Here is a 9,175-nt window from a genome sequence, read left to right as displayed (position 1 = left end):
CCATGGAGAAGAAGCATGAAGAGCTTCTCTCAATATAGAGTCAGACAGAGCCCCCACAGTCAAACTCTAAGTTTGGTGTTGGGAGGCCACAATCAAACTTTAAGTTTGGTGTTGAACCCCCACATTCAAACTCTAAGTTTGGTGTTGGGAGTTTCCAACATTTCCATAAACATCTGTGAGGCTCCATGAGAGCCCACTGTCAAGCTATTGACATTAAAAGAAGCGCTTGTTAGGAGGCAACCCAATCTTTAATTATCTATGTTAAATTTCTATTTTCTTTTGTTATTATACGTTTTTTGTAGGTTGATGGTCATGTGAAGTCACAAAAACAATTGAAAAAGCAAAAACAGACTGAAAAATATAATAAAAAATAGAACACCGTGGAGGAGAAGCTTACTGGCGTTTAAACGCCAGTAAGGGTTGTAGAATGGGCGTTAAACGCACAGCCTGGCACCATTCTGGGCGTTTAACACAAGAAATGGGCCCAAAGCTGGCGTTTAACGCCAGAAAAGGGCAAGAAGCTGGCGTTAAATGCTAGAAATGGGCAGCAACCTGGTGTTTAACGCCAGAATTGGCAGAAAGGGGCATTTTTGCACGCCACTTGGTGCAGGGATGAGATATCCTTGACAGCTCAGGATCTGTGGACCCCACAGGATCCCCACCTACCCCACCTTTCTCTCTCTTCTTCACTCATTCACCAATCACCTCAATACCTCTTCCCCAAAAACTCCTCACCTATCAAATCCCACCATTCTCTTCACCACTCACATCCATCCTTCAAAAAACCCCACCTACCTCACCATTCAAATTCAAACCACTTTCCCACCCAAACCCACCCATAATGGCCGAACCATACCCCCCTCTCCACTCCTATATAAACCCATCTTCACTCCTTCATTTTCACACAACATACACACTACTTCTCCCCCTTGGCCGAAACATTAAGCCCCCTCCATCTCCTCTATTTCTTCTTCTTCTACTCTCTTCTTTCTTCTTTTGGTCGAGGACAAGCAAACCTTCTAAGTTTGGTGTGGTAAAAGCGTTGCTTTTTGTTTTTCCATAACCATTTATGGCACCTAAGGCCGGAGAAACCTCTAGAAAGAGAAAAGGGAAGGAAAAAGCTTCCACCTCCGAGTCATGGGAGATGGAGAGATTCATCTCAAGGGTGCACCAAGACCACTTCTATGGAGTTGTGGCCAAGAAGAAGGTGATCCCCGAGGTCCCTTTCAAACTCAAAAAGGGTGAATATCCAAAGATCCGACATGAGATTCGAAGAAGAGGTTGGGAAGTTCTCACCAACCCCATTCATCAAGTCGGAATCTTAATGGTTCAAAAGTTCTATGCCAATGCATGGATCACCAAGAACCATGATCAAGGTATGAACCCGGACCCCAAGAATTAGCTTACAATGGTTCGGGGGAAATGCTTAGATTTTAGTCCGGAGAATGTAAGGTTGGCATTCAACTTGCCCATGATGCAAGGAGATGCACACCCCTACACTAGAAGGGTTAACTTTGATCAAAGGTTGGACCAGGTCCTCATAGACATCTGTGAAGAGGGCGCTCAATAGAAGAGAGATTCAAGAGAGAAGCCGGTTCAACTAAGAAGGCATAACCTCAAGCCCGTGGCTAGGGGATGGTTGGAGTTCATCCAACGCTCAATCATTCCCACTAGCAATCGGTCTGAAGTTACTATAGACCGGGCTATCATGATCCATAGAATCATGATTAGGGAGGAAGTAGAAGTTCATGAAGTTATATCCCAAGAACTCTACAAGGTGGCGGATAAGTTCTTTACTTTGGCAAGGTTAGCCTTCCCTCATCTCATTTGTCACCTCTGCAATTCAGCTGGAATTGACATAGAGGAGGACATTCTCATTGATGAGGATAAGCCCATCACTAAGAAAAGGATGGAGCAAACAAGAGATCCCACTCATGGACATGAGGAAATTCCTCACCATGAAATCCCTGAGATTCCTCAAAGGATGCATTTTCCTCCACAAAACTATTGGGAGCAAATCAACACCTCCCTACGAGAATTAAGTTCCAACATGGGACAACTAAGGGTGGAGCACCAAGAGCATTCCATCCTCCTCCATGAAATTAGAGAAGACCAAAGAGTCATGAGAGAGGAGCAACAAAGGCAAGGAAGAGACATTGAGGAGCTCAAGCACTCCATTAGATCTTCAAGAGGAAGAACAACCTGCCATCACTAAGGTGGACCTGTTCTTTAATTTCTTTGTTCTTTATTTTCTGTTTTTTCGAAAATTATGCCTTATGTCTATTTATGTTTGTGTCTTTATTACATGATCAATAGTGTCTAAGTGTCTATGCCTTAAAGCTATGAAAATGAATCCATCACCTTTCTTAAAGAAAGAGTGTTTTAATTGAAAAGGAAAAGAAGTGCATGAATTTCAAATTTTAAAACAGTTTAATTATTCTGATGTGGTGGCAATACTTTTGTCTTTCTGAATGAATGCTTGAACAATGCATATTTTTGATATTGTTAATTCATGAATGTTAAAATTGTTGGCTCTTGAAAGAATGATGGAAAAGGAGAAATGTTATTTGATAATCTGAAAAATCATAAAATTGATTCTTGAAGCAAGAAAAAGTAGTGAAAAGCTTGCAGAAAAAAGGAAGAGGAGAAAGAAAAAAAAGAGAGAAAAAGCAAGCAGAAAAAGCCAATAGCCCTTCAAACCAAAAGGCAAGGGTGAGAAAAAAAGGATCCAAGGTTTTGAGCATCAGTGGATAGGAGGGCTCACAAGAATAAAATCCTGGCCTAAGCAGCTAAACCAAGCTGTCCCTAACCATGTGCTTGTGGCGTGAAGGTGTCAAGTGAAAACTTGAGACTGAGCGGTTAAAGTCGTGGTCCAAAAGCAAAAAGAGTGTACTTAAGAGCTCTGGACACCTTTAAGTGGGGACTCTAGCAAAGCTGAGTCACAATCTGAAAAGGTTCACCCAGTTATATGTCTGTGGCATTTATGTATCCGGTGGTAATACTGGAAAATAAAATGCTTTGGGTCACGGCCAAGACTCATAAAGTAGCTGTGTTCAAGAATCAACATACTTAACTAGGAGAATCAATAACACTATCTGAATTCTAAGTTCCTATAGATGCCAATCATTCTGAACTTCAAGGGATAAAGTGAGATGCCAAAACTGTTCAGAAGCAAAAAGCTAAAAGCCCTGCTCATCTAATTAATACTGGTCTTCATAGATGTTTTTGAAATTTATTGTACATTCTATTCTTTTTATCCTAGATGATTTTTAGTTGCTTGGGGACAAGCAACAATTTAAGTTTGGTGTTGTGATGAGCGGATAATTTATACGCTTTTTGGCATTATTTTTAGTATGTTTTTAGTACATTTTAGTTAGTTTTTATTATGTTTTTATTAGTTTTTAAATAAAAATCACATTTCTGGACTTTACTATGAGTTTGTGTATTTTTCTGTGATTTCAGGTATTTTCTGGCTTTAATTGAGGGACCTGAGCAAAAATCTGATTCAGAGGCTGAAAAAGGACTGCAGATGTTGTTGGATTCTGACCTTCCTACACTCGAAGTGGATTTTCTAGAGCTACAGAAACCCAATTGGTGCGCACTCGATTGCCTTGGAAAGTAGACATCCTAGGCTTTCCAGAAATATATAATACTTCATACTTTGCCCAAGATTTGATGGCCCAAATCAGCGTTCGAAGTCAGCTTAAGAATTCTGGCGTCAAAACCCCAGAACTGGCACAAAAGCTGGAGTTAAACGCCCAAACTGACACAAAAGCTGGCGTTTAACTCCAAGAAAAGTCTCTACACATGAAAGCTTCAATGATCAGCCCAAGCACACACCAAGTGGGCCCGAAAAAAGATTTCTACATTAATTACCTATTTCTGTAACACTAGGCTACTAGTTTTCTATAAATAGGACTTTTTGCTATTGTATTTTAAAGACTTTGATACACTTGATCAGATTTTGATAGACCTTTTCACGTTTGGGGGCTGGCCTCACAGCCATGCCTAGACCCTTTTGTTCTTATATATTTTCAACGGTGGAGTTTCTACACACCATAGATTAAGGTGTGGAGCTCTGCTATCCTTCATGAATTAATGCAAAGTACTATTGTTTTTCTATTCAACTCAAGTCTATTTATTCTCCAAGATATTCATTCGCACCCAAGAACATGATGAATGTGATGATTATGTGACACTCATCACCATTCTCACCTATGAACGCGTGCCTGACAACCACTTCCGTTCTACATGCAAACAAGCTTGAATGTGTATCTCTTGGGTTTCTAATCTAAGATTAGAACCTTCGTGGTATAGGCTAGAATTATTGGCGGCCATTCCTGAGATCCGGAATGTCTAAACCTTGTCTGTGGTATCCTGAGTAGGATCTGGGAAGGGATGACTGTGACGAGCTTCAAACTCGCGAGTGTTGGGCGTCTGACAGACGCAAAAGGATCAATGGATCCTATTCCAACATGATCAAGAATCGACAGATGATTAGTCGTGCGGTGACAGCGTGCGTAGAACATTTTCACTGAGAGGACGAGAAGTAGCCATTGACAACGGTGATGCCCAACATAAAGCTTGCCATGGAAAGGAGTATGAATGATTGGAAGAAGGCAATAGGAAAGCAGAGGTTCAGGAGGAACAAAGCATCTTCATACGCTTATCTAAAATTCCTACCAATGAATTACATAAGTATCTCTATCTCTATCTTTATTTTATGTTTTATTTATCTTTAATTATCAATCCTCCATAACCATTTGAATCTGCCTGACTGAGATTTACAAGATGACCATAGCTCACGTAAGGTATTACTTGGACGACCCTTACTCACGTAAGGTATTACTTGGACGACCCAGTGCACTTACTGGTTAGTTGTGCATAATTGTGACAATGATTCACGTTTGGCGCCATTGTTGATGATCACAATTTTGTGCACCAGGCGTGCACGCGTATAGTGCGCGTGCGCGTCCCTAGAAGTCATGAATCTACAGCAAATTTTATATCATTTTGAAGCTCCAGATGTTAGCGTTCCAACACAACTAGAACTGCCTCATTTGAACCTCTGTAGGTCATGTTATGGCTGATTGAGTGTGAAGAGGTCAAGCTTGACAGCTTTGCGGTTCCTTCATTTCTTCATGAGTTCTCCCACTTTGCATGCTTTTCTCCTCACTTCTTCCATCCAATACTTGCCTTATGAACCTGAAATCACTCAACAAACATATCAAGGCATCGAATGGAATTAAAGTGAGTTAAATTTAGCTATTTTAAGGCCTAAAAAGCATGTTTTCACTCTTAAGCACAAATCAAGGGAAAATTGCAAAACCATGCTATTTGATTGAATAAATGTGGGAAAAGGTGATAAAATCCCCCAAATTAAGCACAAGATAATCCACAAAATTGGGGTTTATCAAATCTCTCCACACTTAAACCAAGCATGTCCTCATGCTAAGAATAAAGAAGGACAAGAAAAGGGCTATGAACATTTATTCAATGCAAATAAACTATATGCACCTATCTATATGAATGTAACCAAATGCAAAATGGTTCTACCTACTTGGTTAAAAGTAAATCAATCTCCAAGAACATATATAAGCAAGTAGGGTAAAGGTCATATGACGACTCACAAACTCTACCAATTAAAATATCTAAATGAAGTTCAAATAGACTTGCAAGAAGAATGCTCGTGAAAGCCGAGAATAAGGAATTAAGCATCGAACCCTCACCGGAAGTGTATCCGCTCTAGTCGCTCAAGTGTATAGGGTCATTCACTCAATTCTCTTCTACTCATGCTTTCCAAGATTTGTTTTTCTTCTAACAATCAACAATTATTCAATACATGCACACATTTATCATGAGGACTTATTCATAGGTTGTAATGGGGCTAGGGTAAAGGTAAGGATGCATATGGTCAAGTGAGCTTGAAATTTGAATCTTTGATTAACCTAAGCTCTCACCAAACACATATAACAACCTATATAATTCTAATACAATACCTAGCTACCCATGCATTATTTTCAATTCACTTCCCATATGCATTGTTATTATTACTTTGTCTTGGGGCATTTTTGTCCCCTTTCATTGCTTTCTGCTTTTTTTGTTCAAATTTTTTTATTTTTTATTTTTTTTTCTATATTTTTTCCTATTTCTTTTTCTTACATTCTCATATATACACATAAATTTTTTTTCTCTTTTTGGTCCCCTTTTTTTTCTTGTGGTTTCATGTACAAAAGTTTTAATGCATATGGTTCAATCATTTAATATATGAGTATGTTCCCTCCCTTTTGAATGATATACACCTCCAGTTACCTAAGCTAATCAAGGATCCAAATCTAGGGACATTCATTGTTTTTCACTTAGAGTTGTTGATGTGCTCTATTTTAGAACAAATAGGGTTTATCATGGGCTCAAAATTGGTTAGCAATGGTAGATAAAAGGGTTAAGGCCGTTTGAGAAAAGTAACTACTGAAATGATGGCCTCAATCATGTAAATGCATTCATACACCAGGTAATGGACATATAGAATTAGACAAAGCAAGGATTACAATCATAGAGAGAGAGTAATACACACAAGAATGGGGAATAGTGGTTAGAATATATAACCACACAATAGCCTTAAAATACATTCTTGAAGCAAGTTTTCCGCAAAAATTTTTTCAAAATTGGTAGGGTACCCCAAAACACAGTTTCTTGGGGAAGAAGTCATTATTTTGACCAAGCAACTCTATAGAGACTAACTATCATGCAAGGAGTATTTGCAAACAAGACTAACTACACATGCAATGTACTAACTACTAAGCAAAAGATAAATCCATGGGTGTTAAAAGGAAGAGATTGTTACCCATGGAGATCGGTCGAACGACCGCCCTACACTTAGAATTTAGCACGGTCCTCTGTGCTACCAACAATGCGCAAAGGACAGCCAGGACCGGAACCTTCACTATCCCCTTCATCAGAGCTCTCATCACTTGGGTTTGAGGTGGATGTGAATATTTCGGGTTCCTCTATGCTAGGGGTAACACAACGCAGAAGCTTCTTGATGTAAGTGTATCGGCGTTGTTATGCCGCTCATATCTATCAATCTTCTAGTGTAGATCTTCTATCCTTTGATGGGTGGATCTTTGCCGTGGTGGTGATGATGAGGTGGAAGGAATTATAGATGGGAGGGCTATGTCAAGGCTTAGGTTGTTCATGGAAAGATATAAGTATTTTTCGCTTGGGACCACATCGCCCTTAGCTGGAATTATAGCCTTCGTGTCCATGGCTTCCCAAGGAACACCCGCAGCAGCAACCAAATTAGATTCTAATACTAGAAATGGCAAATTACCCCGGGCGTGGACTTGACCCATCGCTTGCTTGACAAGAAGCAGAATGTTCACTGGTCTCTCTGTGAGAACACACCAAACATGCAAGGCGAGATCCGCCATGGACGACTTATGAGTGCTAGGTAGCACATAGTAGGATAGGATCTGGGCCCAAGCTCTAGCTTCTACAGTGAGGAAACGTGCATCAATGCACTTGGGCCTCATCCGGAGTGGACCATGGGTCCAAAATGTGTCTGGTTCAGCAATGACTCGGAGGATCGAGTCCCAATCAAACCCAAACGCTTTTCGCTGACGTAAGACCTCTTGGTAGCCATCCATGTCACTTGGTACTGGTAAGACTGATAAACCACTATTTTAGGGTTTATATTATGTTTAATTGTGTGGTTTTATCATGATCCTTACCCACTTATTCATTAAATTAGCATGCATTTAGATTTCCTTCCTGAATTTATTACATGTTTGAAAACTGCTTCCTAGAGACTTTAATTATTTATTTTTAATTCTCCTTTATTCCATTCGATGCCGTGATCTGTGTGTTAAGTGTTTCAGACTTTATAGGGCATGATTGAGTTGGAGATTGGAAAGAAAGCTAGCAAAAATGGAAGGAACACAAGAATTTGAAGAGATAACTAACGAGAAGTGACGCGGTAGCATGGCTCACGTGGCTGCGTGGATTGGAAAGCCCAAGCGACGCGATAGCGTGGACGACGCGAACGCGTGGCGAGGAAAAACGCGAATGACGCGTCCGCATGGATGACGCGAACGCGTGACATGTGCGATCTGCATAATCTGCAGAATTCGTTGGGGGCGATTTTGGACCCCATTTTGGCCCAGTTTTTGGCCCGGAACAGGAGATCAGAGTCAGAGAACATGCAGAAATAAAAGACACATTCATTCAGTTGTTTAAGATCAAGTTTTTTTTCACTCTCTTAGGTTTTCCTCTCTAGGTTTTTAGGATTTTAATTTTTCAATTGGTCTTAGCATTAGAACATTGAGAAGAGTTATTTCCTCATCAAGACTTCATCATTCTAGTTTGTTTTCTTAACTTGGTTTTATTCTTCCATGTTCTTTGTTTTGTTCAATTTTGTCATTCAGATACTTTTATGATTATTTAATGCAAGGATTATTTCTTTTTAATTCAATTTCAATTCCAATAATCATGTCTTCTTTTAATTCCCTTTCATGTGCTATGGATTCTTTATTTACAATGCGTGAGTAGTTTCCTTACTTGATGGGGAGTTGATTAAAAGGAACTCTTGAGTTGGAAGGATTGAATGAAAATTTGTAATTGGGTTAAATGTTGGATTGCTATCATGTCACCGACGCCAATTCCTTTGAACTAAGTGGGTTGCAACTTGTGAACAGATCTGGCATTCCAACTTGTTTGACTTTCCCTTACCTAGTAAAGGATAACCAAACAGAATAACCATTAATTATAAATTAATCTTACAATCGCACCATCAATAGTAGAAATTCCAACCAATCATCTCCCAGTCAAGGCTTTTATTCATATTATTTAAATTTCCTCAATTTACATCCCAATTTACTTAGCTTAACTTCTTGGAACATCTGATTAATAAGATAGCACACTTTTCTGCAACTCGTTGGGAGACGACCTGGGACTTAAAACTCCCAGTAATTTTAATTGAAATTCTCTGTGACATACTTTTAAATTCATAGGCAGATTTTCAGTGAGTTAAGAACTATACTTGCAACGTAACCATTTTAATAATTTTTAATTCACCAGCTTCTGCGTCCCATCAATTTTTGGCACCGTTGCCGGGGAGTTGCAATAGAGTGCTAATTTTATTAATTAGAATTTATTTATTTGCATTTTATTTAATTTT

The sequence above is a fragment of the Arachis hypogaea genome, chromosome 20 (assembly GCF_003086295.3).
Source record: "Arachis hypogaea cultivar Tifrunner chromosome 20, arahy.Tifrunner.gnm2.J5K5, whole genome shotgun sequence".
NCBI classification, from domain to species: Eukaryota; Viridiplantae; Streptophyta; class Magnoliopsida; order Fabales; family Fabaceae; genus Arachis; species Arachis hypogaea.
The sequence above is the reverse complement of the archived record's forward strand: the minus strand, read 5'-3'. Positions refer to the sequence as shown.